The sequence below is a fragment of the Macrotis lagotis genome, chromosome 1, assembly GCF_037893015.1.
Source record: "Macrotis lagotis isolate mMagLag1 chromosome 1, bilby.v1.9.chrom.fasta, whole genome shotgun sequence".
Lineage (NCBI taxonomy): Eukaryota > Metazoa > Chordata > Mammalia > Peramelemorphia > Peramelidae > Macrotis > Macrotis lagotis.
In genome coordinates this window covers 7813776-7827086 of record NC_133658.1, presented here as the reverse complement: position 1 = coordinate 7827086, position 13311 = coordinate 7813776, and the positions used below count along the sequence as shown (strand labels likewise).

Here is a 13311-nt window from a genome sequence, read left to right as displayed (position 1 = left end):
GAGATACTGAAAAAGTTTCTGAAAAAATACAGCACCCATTCCTGCTAAAAGCACTAGAGAGTGTAGGAATAAATGAATTATTCCTTAGAATAATTAGCAGTATGTATCTCAAACTATCAACAAGCATTATATGCAACAGGGAGAGGCTAGAGGCATTCCCAATAAGATCAGGGATAAAACAAGGATGCCCATTATCACCACTACTATTCAATATTGTATTAGAAATGTTAGCATCAGCAATTAGAGAAGAAAAAGAAATTGAAGGAATTAGAATTGGGAAGGAAGAGACAAAACTCTCACTCTTTGCAGATAACATTATGGTACACCTAGAGAATCCTAAAAGATCATCTAGAAACAATTAGGAACTTTAGCAAAGTCACAGGTTATAAAATAAACCCTCAAAAATCCTCAACATTTCTTCATGTTACTAGTAAGATACAGAAGAAAGAGCTACAAAGAGAAATCCCATTACAAGTAGAATCAAACAAAATAAAATAATTGGGAGTCTACCTACCAAGGCAGACTCAGAAACTTTATGAAAACAATTATGAAACACTTCTCACACAAATAAAATCAGATATAAATCACTGGGCAAATATCAACTGCTCATGGATAGGCCAAGTTAATATAAGAAAAATGACCATTCTACCTAAAATAAACTACCTGTTTAGTGCCCTACCAATAAATATTCCAAAAAATTACTTTAATGAGTAAGAAAAAATTTTAAGTAAATTCATATTGAGAACTAAAAAGTCAGGAATTTCCAGGGATTTAATGAAAAAAGTGCAAAAGTAGGTGGCTTAGCCCTACCAGATCTAAAATTATATTATAAAGCATCATCAAAACTGTCTGGTATTGACTAAGAAACAGAATGGTGGATTCGTTGAACAGACGGTGCAAAACAGATAGCAGGAAATGATTATAGTAATCTGGATTTGATAAGCCCCAAGAGTAAAAAGTCTCTAATAAAAGTTTTTGGGAAAATTGGAGTTAGTAAGGCAGAAACTTGGATTAGACCAACATCTCACACCCTCTACCAAGGTAAGATCCAAATGGTTACAGGACTTAGACATGAAAGACAATATTATTAGCCAACTAGTAGATCAAGGGATAGTTTACCTGTCAGCTTTATGGAAAGAGAAACAGTTTATGACCAAGAAGAGATGGAGAACATCATTAAAAACAAACTAGATAATTTTGATTATATTTAATTAAAATGCTTTTGCATAAAAACCCACTGTAATCAAGAGTAAATGAAATGTAGTAAATTGGGAAACATTTTTTACAACTAGTTATTTCTGACAAAGAATTAATTTCTAAAATATATGGAGAACTGAGTCAAATTTGTTAAAAAAAATATCCATTTCCCAATTGACAAATGGTCAAAGGATATGCAGAGACAATTTACAGATGAGGAAATCAAAGTGATCCATAATCTTTTGAAAAATTGGTCTAAATCTTTACTGATTACAAAAATGCAAATTAAAGCATCTCTGAGGTACCACCTCACACCTCTCAGACTGGTCAGTATGACCAGAAAGCTCAATGATTAATGTTGGAAGGGATGTGGGAAATCTGGGACACTAATACATTGTTGATGGAGCTGTGAACTCATCCAACCTTTCTGGAGAGCAATTTAGAATTATGCCCAAAGGGCAACAAAAATGTGCATCCCCTTTGATCCAGCAATAGCACTACTGGGTCTATATCCTGAAGTGATAATGGAAAAGGGTAAAAACAACACTTGTCCTAAAATATTCCTAGTAGCCCTGTTTGTGGTGGCAAAGAATTGGAAATGCAGGGAATGTCCATTAATTGGGGAGAGACTGAACAAATTGTGCTATATGCATATTATGTTGCTCTATTAGAAATCAGAAGTGATGGAAATTCAGAGAAGCCTGATTTACAAGAAGGATTTATATTAGATGAGCAGAACCAGAAAAACATTGTATACTATAACAACAACATGGGATTGATGATCAATCTTAATGGATTTGCTCATCTCACCAGTGCAATAATCAGGGACAGTTTTGGGGTATCTGCAATTGAAAAATACCATCTGTATGGAGAGAAAGAAATGTGGCATTTGAACAAATACCAAAGACTATTACTTCCAATTTGGGGGGGGGGGTTGTTTTGTTTCTTTTTTTTTTTTGCAAGGCGATGGGTTTAAGTGGCTTGCCCAAGGCCACACAGCTAGGTAATTATTAAGTGTCTGAGGCCAGATTTGAACTAAAGTCCTCCTGACTCCAGATCCGGCACTCTTACCACTGTACCACCTAGCTGCCCCTATTAACTTTAATTTAAAAAAAGTTATCTCATTTTGTAATGTTGCTATCTCTTATACTTTATTATTTCCTTAATGACATGATTTCTCTCTCAACGCATTCAATTTGATCAATGTAAAGAGTATCAGACTGCCTTCTGTGGGGGCTGGTGGGAGGAAAGCAAAATTAAGGGGAAAATTGTAAAATTCAAAAATAAATACTTTAAAAAGATTAAAAAGAGGCTAGAGATATCTATTCTGTCTCCCTTAGATCTGCATGTAACTCCCCCCCATCCGTTTCTCATTTTCTATTCTGCACATTGTACATCATTTTGACTTGGTCTACCAACTAACAACAAACCTCAGGAAAATGCTTGCTTCCTAAATGGACCACCTTATAAAACCTTCCTTTGACTTTACCTTCCTGTTGGTAGTGGGGGGCAAGGATGTCCTCAGAGAAACTTGGGTGCTAACTCTTACCTTGCATTATTTCAAATAAATGAGCTATTTCAACAGAAACAAATAAAAAAAACCCCAAACCTCCTCTCTTTCACACCTCCAGCTTGGGTGCTCTTTCAGTCCTGCAGGTATGGAGGCATGGTGTAGGCAGCACATTTGAGCACTTGGGACTTGTGTGGGAGGGAGAAAGAAGCAGAGAAAAATGGGACAAACTGTAGTTACTCCAAATTAAGCCATTGCCACAGCTGTTAGGCAAGGGGAATGAGGTCTGAACTATACCTGACAGATGCTTTTTTTCCCCCTCCATCTTTTCTTCTTGCCCGGGAGCTGTTTCTGTTGGTACCTGCCAGCAGATGAACTAATAGAGCTGGGAAAAGACGACTACTCTGGAGTTGATTGTTTATCGTTTATGGCTTTTCCCCAAAGATCAGCGGCCAGGAAGTCACCCGGCACTTGGTTAATAAAAGAAGAACTCTGCCAACATCTGTATTTTTATAGACCACAGCTACCTTGGCAAGGAAAAAGTGAGATTGGAGTTAGCTAATAAAAAGAACAACAAGATCAATTGTCTCCTCCCACCACCTGACAGGAGCATTTTCAGGAAGATTTTCAATTCTCTGGGCAATGAGTACTGGCTCTCCTGAGGGTGGGGGTTAGAATGACAGACAAGGGAACGCAGGTAAACATGTTCTCAGTCGGAGACAAGCTGAAATGTTCAATATTTCACTATATACAAAGTTGAAGTCTCTGCTTCCTATAAAAAATGTGTCCAATCCCAGTGATCTCAGGTAGGAGTTTCTAGGCATTCCTGGATAGTACAACGTGGACCTTAAGTCAGAAGGACCTATGCTGAAATCTTATCTTCTATATTTATTAAGAGTATGACCCTAGGCGATTCTCTCTGTCTCAGTGTTCCTTATTTTCTTAAAGTAGAAAATTACAGTGCTTGCCTCTCAGTGATGAGGATAAAATGAGAAAATATTAGTAAAAATTAATTAAAATGAATCATTTAAAATATTACTAAAATAATAGTAAACTCTAAAAACTCTAAAAACCTTTATGAATGTTTTTATCATTAGTATTATTCGGTTAACTTTTGAGAAATGTGTAGATATTTTTAAAAATTCCCCTCTTTTGTACATTTTTAATTACAAGAGTAGGTGGTGAGGTGAAAACAAGGAATGAGACTGCATTAAAAGCAACAATAAATCACAGTTAGATAACCTTTTTCAGGTTTATTTTAAAAATATTTTAACTCGTTTATCATAAGAATTCAAAAAATACTATTTCTTTGAATTCTGTCAATAATCCTGTGAAGTAATTGTTATTAGCATTATCAACCTCCATTTTCCAAATTAAAGAAAACTGGACCACAAAGAAACTGGGCTACCTCACAGCTAAATATTTGAAGGATACATTGATATCAAGTCATTTGGACTCTAAATACAGTGCAATAGGCCAGCAATCATTTATTAAGTGACTAGTCTGAACCATGTCCAAGCTATTACTCCATGATGACCCCAAAGAATAAATTTGGAAATCTATTCTTAGAGCTGACAAAGACTTTGTCAGCCCCCTAATCCAATTAAAACCCATGAGAATTCTCCTTTAAGTATTCCAGCATTGAGAAGTCAAAAATTAATGGAAGAATTCCTATGACAAGAAACCTCTTAAGATGGCCCATTCTATTACTGAACAGGTCCCATGGAGGACCACCCACTTCTTCCTCTTTATAAGAATTGCTCTTAATTCTCTCTTGGTCCATCTCAGAAGTCATAGGCTTCTAGAATCATAGATATAAAGATGAAGGAGATTTTCAAGGCCATCTAATCCATTGCCATGGTTTACAGATGAGGGAAAAACTTCATTTGATAGCTCTTTAAATATTAAAGAAAAGAGAACAAAGCAGGCACAGCCAAGAGGCTTCAAAGTATGTGCAATTCAACCCCTTCCTTTTTGTTGTTGTTGTTGTTTTGTTTTGTTTTGTTTTTTTGCAAGGCAAATGAAGTTAAGTGACTTGCCCAAGGCCACACAGCTAGGTAATTAAGTGTCTGAGACCGGATTTGAATTCAGGTACTCCATACTCCAGGGCCAATGCTTTATCCACTGTGTCACCTAGTGGCCCCTCAACCATTCCTAATCTGATTTTCAAATGAAACTGAGTCTATCTCACTGCCCTTCACATGCTAAGAACAGCAAAAATTATAACATTTAGGGATTGAGGGAAAATCAAGAGTTCATCTTGTTTAGCAAACTCATTTTTCAGAGGAAGAAGGTGAGGTCCTGTGGGGGAGGTAATAATCAAAGCCAACTCTCATAGCTTTTCATCTTTTGGCCTGGACTTGATGCACTTCAACATTTTGGGTGTCCTCTTCTGAATGTGTTTCACCTTATCAATATGCTTCCCAACTGAAGGACCCATCAATGACTAGAACTCTCCAGATGTGAACTTGACTATAAAATGCTTCCATGATGAGAGAAAAGATCAAAATACAAGTTCATAAGATAATGAAAGAAAACAGCTACAAGCAAAGTTTCAAAGAAAAATGTAGGGGGCAGCTACGTGGCTTAGTGGATAAAGCACCGACCTTGGAGTCAGGAGTACCTGGATTCAAACCCGGTCTCAGACACTTAATAATTACCTAGCTGTGTGGCCTTGGGCAAGCCACTTAACCCCATTTGCCTGGCAAAAACCTAAAAAAAATGCAGATTGAATATAAGCTCAAAAGATATTTGCTGGAGTTGTTAAAAAAAAAAGAAAAAAGTTATTTAAAATCAAATAAAAGTGGTAAAGGAAAAATTGAGGATAAATATTAGTAATATAAGAAAATCATGAAACAATTTACAACTTGGTAAAAAGGAAATAAAAAAATCCTGAAGGAAATAAAACCTTAAACAACAACAAAAAAATAATAGTTGCCCCAAAAATGATAAAATAGGTATAGAAGCTTATTGAAAAAATAATTTCTTAAAAATTAGAACTGGGTAAAAGTAAAATTAAGACAAGAAGAAAGAAGACAACAAAATTCAAAGAATGAAAAAGGGCATGAAAATATGCCATTTTAAACAGGAAAAAACTGATCTAGAATAGATATTGAAGAGAAATGTTTTGTGAATTATTAGACACTAAAAAGTAATGATAAAAATGATCTAGACATCATAAAGGAAAACTACCCTGATACCTTAGAACTAGAGAGCAAAATGCCAATTTAAAGAATCAACTGAGCCGAAAGAGCAATGTCCACATTAACAAGAACAAAGGGAGGTGAACAACCTTATTGAAAGCAGCTCCTCTCAGCAGTTTAGAGAACTAAGATAATCCTATTAGCCCAACTATGAAGAAAGTTATCTCCATTCAGAGAAAGAAAAAGGAAAAAAAAAGAAAGAAAAACCAACTCTTCAGAATCTGAGTGACACTTTATAAAAATGATCTCTTATGTATCTTTCCCTTACTCCTAATTACTCATATCAAAAATGACTAAAATGTAAACATGTTTATCAAAAATATGTATTTACAATGCTAACTTGACTGTCATGTTGAGAGGAAATGGGGGTGGGAAGGGAAGGTGTAAGGAAATTTTGTAACTTAAAATATACATGTGCATATGGAGGAAAATAAATAGATAAATTTAAAAATAATTTTCATAGCATTTAATTGAAAAAACAATTAAAAATAAACAAATAATTGTACTTAAAAAGGAATCAGTTGATAACCTCCTGAAAGAGAGTCTAAAATAAAATCTTTCAGGTATGTAGTAGCAAAGGTCCATACAGGAGAGCATATTGCAAGCAACCAGAAAGAGACTATTCAAATGCTGTGGAGTTACGGTAAGGATGACACTAGATTTATTAACTTCCATGTTGAAGTGGTAGAACAGTTTTGGATTATGCTATACCAGAAAGCAAAGGATCTAGAATTGCAAATAAGAATAACATATTTATTCAGCAAAACTGTATACCCACCTACATCAAAAGTGACTCTGTACTAGGGCACAAAAACCATATAATCAAATGCAGAAAAATAGAAAGAATAAATGCATACTTCTCAGTATATGATGCAATAAAATTACATGTAATAAAGAGTCATGGAAAGATAAACCAAGAACTAATTAGAAATTAAATAATTATCATAAATAACAATTGGATCAAACATCAAATAATAGAAATAATAATTATATCCAAGAAAATGATAATACTGAGATATCATACCAACGTTTATGGAATGCAGGCAAGGCAGTTTTGAGGGGAAGGCTTATATCTCTAAATGCCTTTATGAATAAAGTAGAGAAAGAGATCAATGAATTGGGGATGCAACTAAAAAAGCTAGAAAAAGAACAAATTAAAGATCCCCAATTAAATACCAAATTAGAAATACTGACAATCAAAGGAGAGATTAATAAAATTGAAAGCAAGAAAACCAGTGATCTCATAAATAAAAATGAGTTGGTTTTATGAAAATGTCAATAAACCAGGCAAACCTTTGGTTAATCTGATTTAAAAAAAGAAAGATAAACAATTTACTAGTATCAAAAATGAAAAGAATGAACTAGCCACTAATGGGAAGAAAATTAAACAGATAATGAGAAATATTATGTCAATAAATTGGATAACTTGAGTGAAATGGATGAATATTTACAAAAATACAAGCTGCCCACATTAACAAAAGAAGAAATAAATTACTTTGGTAACCCCAATTCAGAAAAAGAAATTAAAGAAACTATCAATAAATTCCTTAAAAAAAAGTCTCCAGGTTCAGATGGATTTACAAGTGAATTCTACCAAACATTTAAGGAACAATTAATTCTTATTCTACATAAATTATCGTTAAAAATAGGAGAGGAAGGAGTTCTTGCAAATGCCTTTTATGACAAAGAAAACTATAGATCAATCTCCCTAATGGATATAGATGCAAAATTTGTAAATAAAATTTTAGCAATGAGACTACAGCAAGTAATTACTAGGATGCCATACTGTGATCAGGTAGGAATTCTACCTGGTAGGCAGGGATGATTTAACATTAAGAAAACACTTTGGAGTGGCTTGTTTGTGCAGTGAATAGAGCACCAGCCCTGGAGTCAGGAGTGCCTGAGTTGAAATCTGACCTCAGACACTTAACAATTACCTAGCTGTGTGGCCTTGGGCAAGCCACTTGATCAAAAACATAGAAAAAGAAAGAAAAGAAAAGAAAAGAAAAGAAAAGAAAAGAAAAGAAAAGAAAAGAAAAGAAAAGAAAAGAAAAGAAAAGAAAAGAAAAGAAAAAGGAAAGGAAAGGAAAGGAAAGGAAGGAAAAGGGAAAAGGAAAAGGAAAAGGAAAAGAAAAAGAAAAACAAAAAAGAAAAAGAAAAGTCTCAACATAATTAAATATATCAATAGCCAACCCAACAGAAATCATATGATCATCTCAACAGATGCTGAAAAAGACTGATAAAATACAACATCCATTACTATTAAAAACACTAGAAAGTTTGGGAATAAATGGAATTTTCCTTAAAATAATAGTATCTATCTAAAGACCATCAACACATATTCTAGATAATAAGAATATTCAGATTATTTCCAATAAAATTAGTATTGAAACAAGGGTGCCCATTATCACACTGCTATTCAATATATAGTATTAGAAATCTTTTTGCAGCAATAAGAAAAATAAAAGAAATTGAGGGAACCAGAATCATCAATGAGGAAACTTAACTTTCACTCCTTGCAGATGATATGATAGTATACCTAGAGAACCTGAGAAAATCATCTTAAAAACTCATAGAATCAGTTAACAAATTCAGCAAAGTAACAGGATTGAAAATAAACCCACATAAATCATCAACCATCTATATTTGAACAATGAAGTCCCAGAACAAGAGATAGAAAGAGAAATTTCATTTAAACTAGCTTTAGACAACATTAAAAACTTGGTAATCTACCTCCCAAGATAAACCAGAAATTGCATGAATAAAATTATAAAGCACTTCTCATCCAAATAAAGGCAGATCTAAATAATTGGAAAAAATGTCAAATGTTCATGGTTAGGTCAAGTTGATATAATAAAAATGATATTTCTATCTAAATTAAATTACTTATTCAGAGCCATACCAATCAAACTACCAAATAACTACTTTACCACCTGGAAAAAAACAGTATCAAAATTCATCTGGAGTCACAAAAGGCCAAGAATAGCAAGGGAATTGATGAAAATACATGTGAAGGAAGGTGGCCTAACTCTACGGTATCTGAAACTATACCATAAATCAGCAACCATCATAACTGTATGGTACTGGTTAAGAAACTGAGTAATGGATCAGTGGATTAGGATAGGTTCAACAGAAACCACAGGCAATGATGAGTACAATCTAAATTTGATAAATCCAAAGGCATCAGCCTCTGGGATAAGAACCCGCTATGACAAAAATTATTTGGAAAACTGGAAAATAGTATGGCAAAAAAGTAGGCATAGATCCTCATTTCACACTCTATACCAAAATAGGGTCAAAAAGGGTACAGGATTTAGACATAAAGAGCAATACCGTAGAAAAATTAAATATTCTATCTATCTGATGTATGGAAAGGGGATAAATTTATGACCTAACAAGAATTAGAGCATATAAACTGCAAAATGATTTTGATTATATTAAATTAAAAAGCTTTTGCACTAATAAAATCAATGCTGCCAAAATTAAAAGGAAAGCAGAAAGCTGGGGAAACAATCTTCATAACCAGGAGTTCTGATAAAGGATTCATTTTTAACATATATAGAGAATTACATCAGATTTATAAAGTCACAAGTCATTCTTCAGTTAATAAATGGTCAAAGGATATGAACAGGCATTTTTCAAATGAAGAGATTAAAACTATAGATAATCATCTGAAAAAAATGCTCAAATCACTATTGATTAGAGAAATGCAAATTAAAACAGCAATGAGGTATCACTCACACCTATTAGATTAGCCCAAATAAGAAAAAAGGAAGATGATCAATGTTGGAGAATTTGTGGGAGGATTGGTACATTGATTTATTGCTGGTGGAGTTATGAACGGATCCAGTCTTTCTGGAAAGCAATATGGTACTCTGCCCAAAGAGCAATAAAACAGTTCACATCCTTTGACCTAACAACTCCAAATCTAGGACCATATTCAGAAGAAATTTTTAAAAATGGGAAAAGTCCCACATGTTCCTAAATACTCATAGCAGCTCTTTTTATAGCGACAAAGATTTGGAAATTGAGGGGATGCCCATCCATTGGGGAATGGCTGAACAAGTTATGGTACATGAATGTTATGGAACATTATTGTTCTATAAGAAACCATAAATGGTCAGCCTCTAGAGAAGCATGGAATGACTTAGAGGATCTGACGCTTAGCGAAGGGAACAGAACCAAGAGAACAATGTACACATCATGAACAACAACACTGTGAGATGATCAACCCTGACGGAAGCCGCTCTTCTCAGTAGTCCAGAGAGCTAGGACAACTATACTAGACTGGCGATGGACTATATTATCCTCATCCAGAGGAAGAAAAACAAAACAAGACTCACAGGAAAAAACAAACCCTTCTGAATCTGATGAACACTTCATAAAAATCATCTCTTCTTTTCTCTTTCTGTTAATCCTAATTCCTCATGCCAAACATGACTAATCTGTAAACATGTTTATCAAAATATGTATGTACAATGCTAACCTGACTGTTTGCCACTGAGGGGAGGGGGGTGAGAAGGGAAAGAAATCTGTAATCCTCATTCCCCCTGCAACAAACCAACTAGATTAACTTTATTACTGTACAGCGCAACTCTCATTTTCTGTTTTCTCTTGGCTTAGCATCCCATGACCTCTTACCTCACCCTTATGAAAAAATATTTCAAAAAGTAAATCCTCTAATTAAAAGCAGAAAAATTCAGATGTGAAGAGTCTGCTGCCACTGCTAATGCATCTAGATTAATGTCTGGCATAAAAGCCAAACCCCACTCTGGTTTACTTTTCTTTTGTCTGGGCTGAGTTACCACATCTGTCCTTGATTGATATTTATCCTTCATTCTCCAAGAAGACCTTCATATCAGGGAGGAGATACCATGACAAAAAAGTGAATTGGATTTGAATGAGGGGGAGGGCTGTGCTAAGTGCCCAGACTCACTTTTTCCTCCAGAGCATCTGGGTCCAGGGGTCAGATATGGATCAAGATGACTGGAGATGGCCCCAGATGTGAGGCAGACAGGGTTAAGGCACTTGCTCAAGGTCGCATAGCTAGTAAGTATCAAGGGCCTGAAGCTTCATCTTAACTCCTGTCCTCCTGACTCCAGGACTTGATTTTTATTCACTGCGCCATCTAGCTGCCCACAACAGTTGCGTGGCCCCCAACCTTTTCTTTCTGCATCTGTATCCAGCTCCCTAAGATGTCTGTTGCATGCAAACTCTTCCTCTTGGTTCCAACCAGACTTGCACATGACTAGACCTGCTCTATATGTTCCTCGTGATGCTTTGCCTTCTTTTACCCTGGTCTTCACATGTCCTCATGTATATACATATGATCATAATGTTATTAATATAATTGCATGTAATATGTAAAATAATATTTATATATTATATAGATATATAATTTTTGTATGTTTAAGAACATATCATGTGCACATATATAGTTGAACCCATGCCCAAACACACATATATATGTAATTTTATAGGTGTACATATTTTTATTTTATATATATATATATATATATATATATATATGCATATATACCTACAACAATGAAGGTCCTTTCCAACAAACATATTCTAGGATTTTTCTAGTTTCTTAGTACTTTCCCCCCTTCTCCAAGATCTTTCTTTGTTTTGAATATTATAATTAATATTATTAATATTAGTTTTTCTAGAATTATCTTAATAAAATCCACCTAATTAAAGTTTTTGATCTTTATGATATATTACTATAACCTCCTTTATTTAAAATTTTGCATTAAGAATCTAGGGAAATTCAGCTAAGGTTTCTTTTTCTTAGTTTTTATTCTTCCAGGTTTATGTATCAAAATCATATTTGTGTCATAGAAGGAATTTGATGGGACTCAATTACCCATTTTTAAAAATATCAGTTTATATAGTATTGCCATTAATTATTGCTTAAAAGTTGGGTAGAATTTGCTTGTAAAGCCATCTGGGACTGTTTCTAGGGATCTCATTGATGGCTTTTTCAATTTATTTTTTCTGAGATATGATTATTTCAGTTCCATTTCCTTTTCTGATAATTTGAATTACTTCTATTTTTAATGATCCATTGAATTTCACTTAGATTGTCAGTCTTATAAACATACAACTTTGCAAAAGAACTTCAAAATTAAATATCTTAATTCCATCTTTATTATTTGGACATTCACTTACGTCATGGTTATTTTGTTTGTCTCTTAAAAACAAAATTAACTAATGACTTATCTATTTTATTGTTTACCCCCTAAAGCAATCTCCTAGTTTCATTTATTGCTTCATTTTTTTATCTCAGTTTTGTTAACTTCTCTTTAAATTTTCAAGTTTTTTTTTCTGGTGTTTAATTGGGGAGCATTTTTTTCATGTATAATTAATTGATCTGTCCATTCCCTTTTCAAATTGATATAAGTGTTGAGATGTCTTTTCTCCCACATACTGCTTTGGTTGAATCCCACCAATTTTGCTTTGTCATATCATTGTTGACATAGTCTTTAATTAAATTATTGATTTTTTCCTATGATTTGTTCCTTGTCCTGCTCCTTCTTTAGAGTAATTAATTTCGAATGAATTTTAATCTCTTTTTCCTAGCCCGATTGTTTGTAATTTTAATTGCATGATCTGAAAAAGTTGCCTCTGTTCAATAATTCTGCAGTATCTGTCTGTCCATGTCTCCCCCATCTTGTTTTTCTGGATTTGATTTTTCATATACAAATAAAAGACTTTGTATTCATCTCTATTGGATCTTATCTTCTAATTCAGCCCAAACCTTCTCAGTGTCAAGATTTTTTGAGTCTTGAAACCAAGGTCTATTTTCCACCTAGATATAAACTTAACAAGAGATAAGTCAGGTCTTTAGCAAGCAACTGATAAAATGTAAAATGTTAAAAACTCAAATATGGATTTTTTAGGATATGCCAGTATAATAGTCTTCCCATAGAATCTGATCATCATCAGTATCATCTTTTTCTTCATCATCATCTTCATTGTCATTGCTATAATAGCAATGATTATAATAATAATAATAATAATAGCCATATTATATGCACTTTAAGATTTGCCAATAATTTTATACGTTGCCTCATTTGAATCATCAACAAGGCACCCTTTGAAACCAGGCATCATACCAGTTCTGAATGCACCCAATACATCTTAGCCATATCTTCCATATTTTCCACATAAATACTAATTAATTTCAAGTTTTAAAAATCTCGATGGGAATTTTCAAGAGAAGATTTTCTGATTTGTGTTTAAGGTTTTGCAAAGCAAATGGGATTAAGTGGCTTGCCCAAGGCCACACAGCTAGGTAATTATTAATTGTCTGAGTCTTGAGTTGAACTCAGGTACTCCTGACTCCAGGGCCAGCGCTCTATCCACTGCGCCACCTAGCCACCTTGATTTCTTGAT

At 33.9% G+C, this 13311-nt stretch overlaps 1 long non-coding RNA gene across 1 annotated transcript in view; it reads right to left on the bottom strand.

Annotated features, from left to right (window-relative positions):
• LOC141512641 (uncharacterized) overlaps positions 1 to 13311 on the bottom strand; it is a 122276-nt gene that overhangs the window by 64127 nt on the left and 44838 nt on the right. The window lies entirely within an intron of this gene.